The following is a 12,511-nucleotide window of genomic DNA, read 5'->3' on the forward strand; positions in this document are numbered from 1 at the left end:
CAGCTCTGACAGATTAATGTGTCTCTCTCAGTTCTGACAGAATTCTGTGTCTCTCGAAGTTCTGACAGGTATCTGTGTCTCTCTCAGCACTGTCAGATAACTGTGTGTCTCTCAATTCTGATAGATAATTTTGTCTCTCTCAGTTCTGACAGATGACTGTGTACCTCTCAGTTCTGACGGATAATTGTGTCACTCGCAGTTCTGAAGGATAACTGTGTCTCTCTCAGTCTGACAGATGACTGTATCTCTCTCAGTTTTGACAGATCGTTGTGTCTCTTTCACTTCTGACAGACAACTGAGTCTCTCTCGGATCTGACAGACAACTGTGTCTATCTCAGTCCTGTCAGATAACTATGTCTCTCTCAGTTCTGAGAGACTACTGTGTCTCTCTCAGTTCTGATATATAACAGTGTCTCTCTAAGTTCTGACAGATGACTGTGTGTCTCTCAGTTCTGAAGGATAACTGTGTCACTCTCAGTTCAAATGGATAACTGTGTCTCTCTCAGTTTTGACAGATAACTGTGTCTCCCTCAGTCTGACAGATAACTGTGTCTATCTCAGTTCCGACAGATCATTGTGTCTCTCTCAGTTCTGACAGACATCTGTGTCTCTCTCAGCTGTGACAGATAACTGTGTCACTGTCAGTCCTGTCAGATATCTGTGTCTCTCTCTGTTCTGACAGTTAACTGTGTCTCTCTCAGTCCTGTCAGATAACTGTGTCTATCTCAGTTCTGAGAGATAACTGGGACTGTCTCAGATCTGACAGATAGCTATGTCTCTCACAGGTCTGACAGATAACTGTGTGTCTCTCAGTTCTGAAGGATAACTGTGTCACTCTCAGTTCTGACGAAGTATTGTGTCTCTCTCAGTTCTGACAGATAACTGTGTCTCTCTCAGTCTGACAGATGACTGTGTCTCTCTCATTTCTGACAGATAACTGTGACACTCCCAATTTTGACAGATAACTTTGTCGCTCTCAGTTTTGACAGATAACTGTATCTCTCTCAATCTGACAAATAACTGTATCTCCCTCACCGTCTGACAGATAACTGTATCTCTCAGAGCTCTGACAGATAACTGCTTGTCTCTCAGTTCTAACAGATAACTATGTGTCTCTGAGTTGTGACAGATAACTGTCTCTCAGTCTGACAGATAACTGTGTCTCTCTCAGTCTGACAGATTACTGTGTCTCTCTCAGTTCTGAAAGATTACTGTGTCTCTCTCAGCTCTGACAGATTAATGTGTCTCTCTCAGTCCTGACAGACATCTGTGTCTGTCTCAGTTCTGACAGATAACTGAGTCTCTCTCTGGTTTGACAGATAACTGTGTGTCTCTCAGTCCTGTCAGACAACTGTGTGACTCTCAGTTCTTACAGATAACTCTGTCTCTCTCAGTTCTGACAGATACCGGTGTCTCTCTCAGTCTCACAGATACCTGTGTCTCTCTCAGTCTGACAGAAAGTTGTGTCTGTCTCAGTTCTATCAGATAACTGTATCTCTCTCAGTCTGACAGATAACTGAGTCTCTCTCTATTCTGAAATTGACTGTGTGTCTCCAGTCCTGTCAGATAACTGTGTCGCTCTCAGTTCTGACAGATAACTGGGTCTGTCTCAGATCTGACAGATAACTGTGTCTCTCTAAGTCACCGGATAACTGTGTCTATCTCACTTCTGACAGATAACTGGGTCTGTCTCAGATCTGACAGATACCTGTGTCTCTCTCAGTCTGACAGATATCTGTATCTCTCAGAGCTCTGACAGATAACTGCGTCTCTCAGTTGTGACAGATAACCGTGTCTCCCTCAGTCTGACAGATAACTGTGTCTCTCTCAGTTCTGACAGTTAACGGTGTCTCTCAGTTCTGACAGATAACTGTGTCCCTCTTAGTTCTGACAGATAACTCTGTCTCACTTAGATCTGACAGATATCTGAATCTCTCTCAGTACTGTCAGATAACTGTCTGTCTCTAAGTTCTGATAGATAAATGTGTCTATCTCAGTTCTGACAGATAACTGAGTCTGTCTCAGTTCTGATATATAAATATGTCTCTCTCAGATCTGACAGATGACTGAGTGTCTCTCAGTTCTGACGGAAAACTGTATCACTCTCAGTTCTGATGGATTACTGTATCTCTCTCAGTTCTAACAGATAACTGTGTCTCTTTCAGTCTGACAGATAACTCAGTCTCTCTCTGTTCTGACAGTTAAATGTGTGTCTCTCAGTCCTGTCAGAGAACTGTGTCCCTCTCAGTCTGACGGAAAGCTGTGTCTCTCTCAGTTCTGACAGATAACTGTGTCTCTCTCTGTTCTGACAGACATCTGTGTCTGTCTCAGTTCTGACGGATGACTGTGTCTCTCTCAGTTCTGACGGATAACTGTGTGACTCTCAGTTCTTACAGATAACTGTGTCTCCCTCAGTCTGACAGATAACTGCGTGTCTCTCAGTTCTGACAGATAACTGTATGTCTCTCAGTTCTGACGGATATCTGTGTCACTCTCAGTTCTGATAGATAACTGTGTCTCTCTTCGCTCTGACTGATATCTGTGTCTCTCTCAGCACTGTCAGATAACTGTGTGTCTCTCAATTCTGATAGATAAATTTGTCTCTCTAAGTTCTGACAGATGACTGTGTGACTCTCAGTTCTGAAGGATAACTGTGTCACTCTCAGTTCAAATGGATAACTGTGTCTCTCTCAGTTTTGACAGATAACTGTGTCTCCCTCAGTCTGACAGATAACTGTGTCTATCTCAGTTCCGACAGATCATTGTGTCTCTCTCAGTTCTGACAGACATCTGTGTCTCTCTCAGCTGTGACAGATAACTGTGTCACTGTCAGTCCTGTCAGATATCTGTGTCTCTCTCTGTTCTGACAGTTAACTGTGTCTCTCTCAGTCCTGTCAGATAACTGTGTCTATCTCAGTTCTGAGAGATAACTGGGACTGTCTCAGATCTGACAGATAGCTATGTCTCTCACAGGTCTGACAGATAACTGTGTGTCTCTCAGTTCTGAAGGATAACTGTGTCACTCTCAGTTCTGACGAAGTATTGTGTCTCTCTCAGTTCTGACAGATAACTGTGTCTCTCTCAGTCTGACAGATGACTGTGTCTCTCTCATTTCTGACAGATAACTGTGACACTCCCAATTTTGACAGATAACTTTGTCGCTCTCAGTTTTGACAGATAACTGTATCTCTCTCAATCTGACAAATAACTGTATCTCCCTCACCATCTGACAGATAACTGTATCTCTCAGAGCTCTGACAGATAACTGCTTGTCTCTCAGTTCTAACAGATAACTATGTGTCTCTGAGTTGTGACAGATAACTGTCTCTCAGTCTGACAGATAACTGTGTCTCTCTCAGTCTGACAGATTACTGTGTCTCTCTCAGTTCTGAAAGATTACTGTGTCTCTCTCAGCTCTGACAGATTAATGTGTCTCTCTCAGTCCTGACAGACATCTGTGTCTGTCTCAGTTCTGACAGATAACTGAGTCTCTCTCTGGTTTGACAGATAACTGTGTGTCTCTCAGTCCTGTCAGACAACTGTGTGACTCTCAGTTCTTACAGATAACTCTGTCTCTCTCAGTTCTGACAACTGTGTCTCCCTCAGTCTGACAGATAACTGAGTCTCTCTTTATTCTGACAATTGACTGTGTGTCTCCAGTCCTGTCAGATAACTGTGTCGCTCTCAGTTCTGACAGATAACTGGGTCTGTCTCAGATCTGACAGATAACTGTGTCTCTCTCAGGTCTGACAGATAACTGCCTGTCTCTCAGTTCTGACAGATAACTGTGACTGTCCCAGTTTTGACAGATAACTTTGTCTCTCTCAGTTTTGACAGATACCGGTGTCTCTCTCAGTCTCACAGATACCTGTGTCTCTCTCAGTCTGACAGAAAGTTGTGTCTGTCTCAGTTCTGTCAGATAACTGTATCTCTCTCAGTCTGACAGATAACTGAGTCTCTCTCTATTCTGAAATTGACTGTGTGTCTCCAGTCCTGTCAGATAACTGTGTCGCTCTCAGTTCTGACAGATAACTGGGTCTGTCTCAGATCTGACAGATAACTGTGTCTCTCTAAGTCACCGGATAACTGTGTCTATCTCACTTCTGACAGATAACTGGGTCTGTCTCAGATCTGACAGATACCTGTGTCTCTCTCAGTCTGACAGATATCTGTATCTCTCAGAGCTCTGACAGATAACTGCGTCTCTCAGTTGTGACAGATAACCGTGTCTCCCTCAGTCTGACAGATAACTGTGTCTCTCTCAGTTCTGACAGTTAACGGTGTCTCTCAGTTCTGACAGATAACTGTGTCCCTCTTAGTTCTGACAGATAACTCTGTCTCACTTAGATCTGACAGATATCTGAATCTCTCTCAGTACTGTCAGATAACTGTCTGTCTCTAAGTTCTGATAGATAAATGTGTCTATCTCAGTTCTGACAGATAACTGAGTCTGTCTCAGTTCTGATATATAAATATGTCTCTCTCAGATCTGACAGATGACTGAGTGTCTCTCAGTTCTGACGGAAAACTGTATCACTCTCAGTTCTGATGGATTACTGTATCTCTCTCAGTTCTAACAGATAACTGTGTCTCTTTCAGTCTGACAGATAACTCAGTCTCTCTCTGTTCTGACAGTTAAATGTGTGTCTCTCAGTCCTGTCAGAGAACTGTGTCCCTCTCAGTCTGACGGAAAGCTGTGTCTCTCTCAGTTCTGACAGATAACTGTGTCTCTCTCTGTTCTGACAGACATCTGTGTCTGTCTCAGTTCTGACGGATGACTGTGTCTCTCTCAGTTCTGACGGATAACTGTGTGACTCTCAGTTCTTACAGATAACTGTGTCTCCCTCAGTCTGACAGATAACTGCGTGTCTCTCAGTTCTGACAGATAACTGTATGTCTCTCAGTTCTGACGGATATCTGTGTCACTCTCAGTTCTGATAGATAACTGTGTCTCTCTTCGCTCTGACTGATATCTGTGTCTCTCTCAGCACTGTCAGATAACTGTGTGTCTCTCAATTCTGATAGATAAATTTGTCTCTCTAAGTTCTGACAGATGACTGTGTGACTCTCAGTTCTGAAGGATAACTGTGTCACTCTCAGTTCTGATAGATAACTGTGTCTCTCTGCGCTCTGACTGATATCTGTGTCTCTCTCAGCACTGTCAGATAACTGTGTGTCTCTCAATTCTGATAGATAAACTTGTCTCTCTAAGTTCTGACAGATGACTGTGTGACTCTCAGTTCTGAAGGATAACTGTGTCACTCTCAGTTCTGACAGATAACTGTGTCTCCCTCAGTCTGACAGATAACTGAGCCTCTCTGTTCTACAGTTAACTGTGTGTCTCTCAGTGCTGTCAGATAACTGTGTGTCACTCGGTTCTGACAGATAACTGGGTGTCTCTCGGTTCTGACAGATAACTCTGTGACTCTCAATTCTGACAGACATCTGTGTCTATCTCAAATCTGACAGACAACTATGTCTCTCTCAGTTCTGACAAACAGTTGTGTCTCTCTCAGTCTGACAGATAAATGTGTCTCTCAGTTCTGACTGATAACTGTGTCTCTCTAAGTCTGACAGATAACTGTGTCTCTCTCAGTCTGGCAGATATCTGTGTCTCTCAGTTCTGACAGATAGCTGTGTCTCTCAGTTCTGAGAAATGACTGTCTCTCTCAGTTCTGACAGGTAATTGTGACTCACTCAGTTCTGACAGATAACTGTCTGTCTCTCAGTTCTGACAGATAACTGTGTGCCTCTCAGTTCTGACGGATTACTGAGTCTCTCTACGTACTGACAGATAACTGTGTCACTCTCAGTCTGACAGATAACTGTGTCTCTCAGTTCTGACTGATAACTGTGTCTCTCTAAGTCTGACAGATAACTGTGCCTCTCTCAGACTGACAGATATCTGTGTTTCTCTCAGTCTGAGAGATAACTGTGTCTCTCTCAGTCTGACAGATGTCTGTGTCTCTCAGTTCTGACAGATAGCTGTTTATCTCTCAGTTCTGACAGATAACTGTGTCTCTCTCAGTTTTGACAGATACCTGTGTCTCTCTCAGTCTGACAGATAACTGCGTCTCTCTCAGTTCTGACAAATAAATGTGTGTCTCTCAGTCCTGTCAGATAACTGTGTGTCTCTCAGTTCTGATAGATAGTTCTGTGTCTCTCAGTTCTGACAGATAACTGTGTGTCTCTCACTTCTGATAGATAGCTGTGTCTCTCTCAGTATGACAGATAATAGTGTCTCTCTCAGTCTGTCAGATATCTGTGTCTCTCAGTTCTGACAGGTAACTGTGTCTCTCTCAATTCTGTCAGATAACTGTGTCTCACTCAGTTCTGACAGATAACTGTCTGTCTCTCAGTTCTGACAAATAACTGTCTCTCTCTCAGTTCTGACAGATAACTGCTTCTCTATCGGTCTGACAGATAAATGTGCCTCTCTCAGTTGTGACGGATATCTGTGCCACTCTCAGTTCTGATAGATAACTGTGTGTCTCTCAATTCTGATAGATAAATTTGTCTCTCTAAGTTCTGACAGATGACTGTGTGACTCTCAGTTCTGAAGGATAACTGTGTATCTCTCTGTTCTGACAGTTAACTGTGTGTCTCTCAGTGCTGTCAGATAACTGTGTGTCACTCGGTTCTGACAGATAACTGGGTGTCTCTCGGTTCTGACAGATAACTCTGTGTCTCTCAATTCTGACAGACATCTGTGTCTATCTCAAATCTGACAGACAACTGTGTCTCTCTCAGTTCTGACAAACAGTTGTGTCTCTCTCAATCTGACAGATAAATGTGTCTCTCTCAGTTCTGACAGGCAACTGTGTCTCTCTCAGTTTGACATATAATGGTGTCTCTCTCAGACTGACAGATATCTGTCTCTCAGTTCTGACAGATAGCTGTGTCTCTCAGTTCTGAGAAATGACTGTGTCTCTCTCAGTTCTGACAAATAACTGTGACTCACTCAGTTCTGACAGATAACTGTCTGTTTCTCAGTTCAGACAGATAACTGTCTCTCACTCAGTTCTGACAGATAACTGTGTCTCTCTCAGTCAGACAGATAACTGTGTCTTTCTCAGACTGACAGATATCTGTGTCACTCTCTGTTCTGACAGATAACTGTGTCTCTCTCAGTCGTGACAGATAACTGTGTGTCTCTCAGTTCTGATAGATAGTTCTGTGTCTCTCAGTTCTGACAGATTACTGTGTCTCTCTCAGGTGTGATAGATATTTGTGTGTCTCAGTTCTGACAGATAACTGTATGTCTCTCGGTTCTTACAGATAACTGTGTCTCTCTCAGTTCTGACAGATAACTTTGTCACTCTCAGTCTGACAGATAACTGTGTCTCTCTCAGTTCTGACTGACAACTGTGTCTCTCTCAGTCTGACAGATAACAGTGTCTTTCTCAAACTGACAGATATCTGTGTCTCTCAGTTCTGACAGATAACTGTGTCTCTCTCAGTCTGACAGATATCTCTGTCTCTCTCAGTTCTGACTGATAACTGTGTCTCTCTCAGTCGGACAGATAACTGTGTCTTTCTCAGACTGACAGATAACTGTGTGTCTCTCAGTTCTGATAGATAGTTCTGTGTCTCTCAGTTCTGACAGATAACTGTGTCTCTCTCAGTCTGACAGATATCTCTGTCTCTCTCAGTTCTGACTGATAACTGAGTCTCTCTCTGTTCTGACAGATAACTGTGTGTCTCTCAGTCCTATCAGATAACTGTGTGTCTCTCAGTTCTGATAGTTCTGTGTCTCTCTGTTCTGACAGATAACTGTTTATCTCTCTGTTCTGACAGATAACTGTGTATCTCTCACTTCTGATAGATAGCTGTGTCTCTCTCAGTCTGACAGATAATGGTGTCTCTCTCAGTCTGTCAGATATCTGTGTCTCTCAGTTCTGACAGGTAACTGTGTGTCTCTCTCAATTCTGTCAGATAACTGTGTCTCTCTCATTCTGTCAGATTACTGTGTCTCTCTCAGTTCTGACAGATTACTGCGTCTCTCTCAGGTCTGACAGATATTTGTGTGTCTCAGTTCTGACAGATAACTATGTCTCTCAGTTCTTACAGATAACTGTGTCTCACTCAGTTCTGACAGATAACTGTGTCTCTCTCAGTTCTGACAGATAACTTTGTCACTCTCAGTCTGACAGATAACTGTGTCTCTCTCAGTTCTGTCTGATAACTGCGTCTCTCTCAGTCGGACAGATAACTGTGTCTTTCTCAGACTGACAGATATCTGTTTCACTCTCTGTTCTGACAGATAACTGTGTCTCTCTCAGTTGTGACAGATAACTGTGTGTCTCTCAGTCCTGTCAGATAACTGTGTGTCTCTCAGTTCTGATAGATAGTTCTGTGTCTATCAGTTCTGACAGATTACTGTGTCTCTCCCAGGCGTGATAGATATTTGTGTGTCTCAGTTCTGACAGATAACTGTATGTCTCTCGGTTCTTACAGAAAACTGTGTCTCTCTCAGTTCTGACAGATAACTTTGTCACTCTCAGTCTGACAGATAACTGTGTCTCTCTCAGTTCTGACTGACAACTGTGTCTCTCTCAGTCTGACAGATAGCTGTGTCTTTCTCAAACTGACAGATATCTGTGTCTCTCTCTGACAGATAACTGTGTCTCTCTCAGTCTGACAGATATCTCTGTCTCTCTCAGTTCTGACTGACAACTGTGTCTCTCTCAGTCTGACAGATAACTGTGTCTTTCTCAAACTGACAGATATCTGTGTCTCTCTCTGTCTGACAGATATCTTTGTCACTCTCAGTCTGACAGATAACTGTGTCTCTCTCAGTTCTGACTGACAACTGTGTCTCTCTCAGTCTGACAGATAACAGTGTCTTTCTCAAACTGACAGATATCTGTGTCTCTCAGTTCTGACAGATAACTGTGTCTCTCTCAGTCTGACAGATATCTCTGTCTCTCTCAGTTCTGACTGATAACTGAGTCTCTCTCTGTTCTGACAGATAACTGTGTGTCTCTCAGTCCTATCAGATAACTGTGTGTCTCTCAGTTCTGATAGTTCTGTGTCTCTCTATTCTGACAGATAACTGTGTATCTCTCTGTTCTGACAGATAACTGTGTATCTCTCTGTTATGACAGATAACTGTGTGTCTCTCACTTCTGATAGATAGCTGTGTCTCTCTCAGTCTGACAGATAATGGTGTCTCTCTCAGTCTGTCAGATATCTGTGTCTCTCAGTTCTGACAGGTAACTGTGTCTCTCTCAATTCTGTCAGATAACTGTGTCTCACTCAGTTCTGACAGATAACTGTGTCTCTCTCAGTTCTGACAGATAACTTTGTCACTCTCAGTCTGACAGATAACTGTGTCTCTCTCAGTTCTGATTGATAACTGTGTCTCTCTCAGTCGGACAGATAACTGTGTCTTTCTCAGACTGACAGAGATCTGTGTCACTCTCTGTTCTGACAGATAACTGCGTCTCTCTCAGTTGTGACAGATAACTGTGTGTCTCTCAGTCCTGTCAGATAACTGTGTGTCTCTCAGTTCTGATAGATAGTTCTGTGTCTCTCAGTTCTGACAGATTACTGTGTCTCTCCCAGGTGTGACAGATATTTGTGTGTCTCAGTTCTGACAGATAACTATGTCTCTCGGTTCTTACAGATAACTGTGTCTCTCTCAGTTCTGACAGATAACTTTGTCACTCTCAGTCTGACAGATAACTGTGTCTCTCTCAGTTCTGACTGACAACTGTGTCTCTCTCAGTCTGACAGATAACTGTGTCTTTCTCAAACTGACAGATATCTGTGTCTCTCGCTGTCTGACAGATAACTGTGTCTCTCTCAGTCTGACAGATATCTCTGTCTCTCTCAGTTCTGACTGATAACTGTGTCTCTCTCAGTCGGACAGATAACTGTGTCTTTCTCAGACTGACAGAGATCTGTGTCACTCTCTGTTCTGACAGATAACTGCGTCTCTCTCAGTTGTGACAGATAACTGTGTGTCTCTCAGTCCTGTCAGATAATTGTGTGTCTCTCAGTTCTGATAGATAGTTCTGTGTCTCTCAGTTCTGACAGATTACTGTGTCTCTCCCAGGTGTGACAGATATTTGTGTGTCTCAGTTCTGACAGATAACTGTATGTCTCTCGGTTCTTACAGATAACTGTGTCTCTCTCAGTTCTGACAGATAACTGTGTCTCTCAGGTCTGACTGACAACTGTGTCTCTCTCAGTCTGACAGATAACTGTGTCTTTCTCAAACTGACAGATATCTGTGTCTCTCTCTGTCTGACAGATAACTGTGTCTCTCTCAGTCTGACAGATATCTCTGTCTCTCTCAGTTCTGACTGATAACTGTGTCTCTCTCAGTCGGACAGATAACTGTGTCTTTCTCAGACTGACAGATATCTATGTCACTCTCTGTTCTGACAGATAACTGTGTCTCTCTCAGTTCTGACAGATAACTGTGTCTTTCTCAGTCTGACAGATATTTCTGTCTCTCAGTTCTGACAGATTACTGTGTCTCTCTCAGTTCTGACAGATATCTGTATCTCTCTCAGTTCTGACAGATAACTGTGTCTCTCTGAGTTCGGCGTCTTGGACCTCCATAAGTGGTCCACAGCAGGGGTGGTTGATAAGTTCGTGGCCTAAGAAGAAGGAGATGAGTTATTAACTTCAGCCTTTCTGCATTATCACTCAAAGAGTTGTACTGCACGTGCATATAATAGAGCTGTATAACTCATCTCCTGCTTCCATAGGCCACAAAGTTATCAATTACCCCTGCTGTGGATCACCTGTACAATGAAGGGATCCGTATACTCCACGACCGCTGGACTAAGTGTGTAAATGTAGTCGTGGACTATGTTGAAAAATAGATGTCCTGGGTTTTCTACATTTGACTCCTTCTACCTTAGGCCAAGAACTTATCAATCACCCCTCGTATTTGATTCAACAGGTGGTATTACAGTGGTAAATTCTTTCAAATCTTGTGGAAAATTTTGATTGATTTGTTGGAAAGCATATGTAGTTCTAGTTCACTGAAGGTTTTATTGTGTGGGGATTTTAATGCACATTGTTCACTGTGGGGTTGTTCACAGAATGATGGTAATGGTTTGATTGTAGAAAAATTTTTAGATATTTCCCATCTTGTGTGTTTTACTGATGGGAGGGGTATGAGACTGGGAGTGAGGGAGAGGGATGTTATGGGAGATAAACACTGGGGAGTGATCATTTTCCTATATTTATAAGCCTGGGTTTGGAGTTATATAGGGGACAGAAGACCAGTTTTAAGAGGTGGAATTTTGATGTCTCAAATTGGGAGAAGTTTGAGGTTTAATGTGCTGAATGTCTGTCAGGGCTGAACGCTGAAGCTGATGTGGAGTTCTGCAATGAGAGCTTATGTCACATAATTCATCAAACTACGGAGGAAGTGATTCCTATTAACAAGGGCTTTAATAGGAGAAAGGCTCTGCCGTGGGGGACTGATGAGTGTGCAGAAACAATTAGCGTGAGAACTAAGGTATTTGGGAAAGATAAGAAGTATCACTCTGAGTGACCTTATTAAGTATAAAAGGGCACAGGCCGCAGTGAGGAAAATAGTGAAGTTTGCGATAAAGGTTTACTGGAGGTCATATTGTGATAGTATTGGAAGGGATATTAAATTTGGAGATGTTTGGGGAATAATTAAGAAAATGGGGGGAGGAATTCATAGGGCTAATAACATTTCAGTATTGATTAAAGAAGGCAATACGATTGTTACTGAAATAGAGTAGTCTGAGTTAATGACTTGGGCATTTGCTGTAATTCATAATCAAGATAAATTAAGTGAAGAGGCTAAACAATGTAGGAACAAGGTTCTAAGTGAATACCCTGATGTGTTGGAAGCCAGCTATAGCAATGAGAGTATTACTGATGTCGAGTTTTTTTTGTGTGAATTTAAGAAAGCCATTAATAGTACAGATCAGACGCCTCCAGGAAGGGATGATATAGGTTATTGTATCTTTAATCATACAACATAGCCGACAACTCTCTTGAGTTAACAACATACTTGAATCATATTTGAAGTTTAGGCCATCTTCCCTCCTCATGGAAAATGACAGTCTGTTCTAAAACCTGGGAAACCCCCATCAGATCCTTCGAGTTATAGATCAATATCATTAACGTTACATTTATGTAAACTTATAAAACGTATGGTAATAGAGTGGTTGAATTATATTTCGGAAAAAAGAGGTGATATAGCATTTTATCAGAGCAGATTTCAGAATAGTAGAATGACATTGGATTGAGTTTTATGGTTGGAAGATGATATTAGGAAAGTACAGGCAAATAAAGAATTATAATAGCAGTATTTTATGATATTGAAAAAGCATATGATATGTTATGGAAGGAACATCTTTTGATTAAATTACGGAAATTAGGGGTTGGGGAAGACTTTATATTTGTTCTCTGAATTTTTAATGTAATGCCTTGGTTAAGATTTTTACTGCTATGCCGTAGGTATTTCATATTAGCAGTTCTACTTTCAGCATGTTTGGATTTGAGCTAAAGA

Source organism: Mobula hypostoma, chromosome 6, assembly GCF_963921235.1.
Source record: "Mobula hypostoma chromosome 6, sMobHyp1.1, whole genome shotgun sequence".
NCBI lineage: Eukaryota > Metazoa > Chordata > Chondrichthyes > Myliobatiformes > Myliobatidae > Mobula > Mobula hypostoma.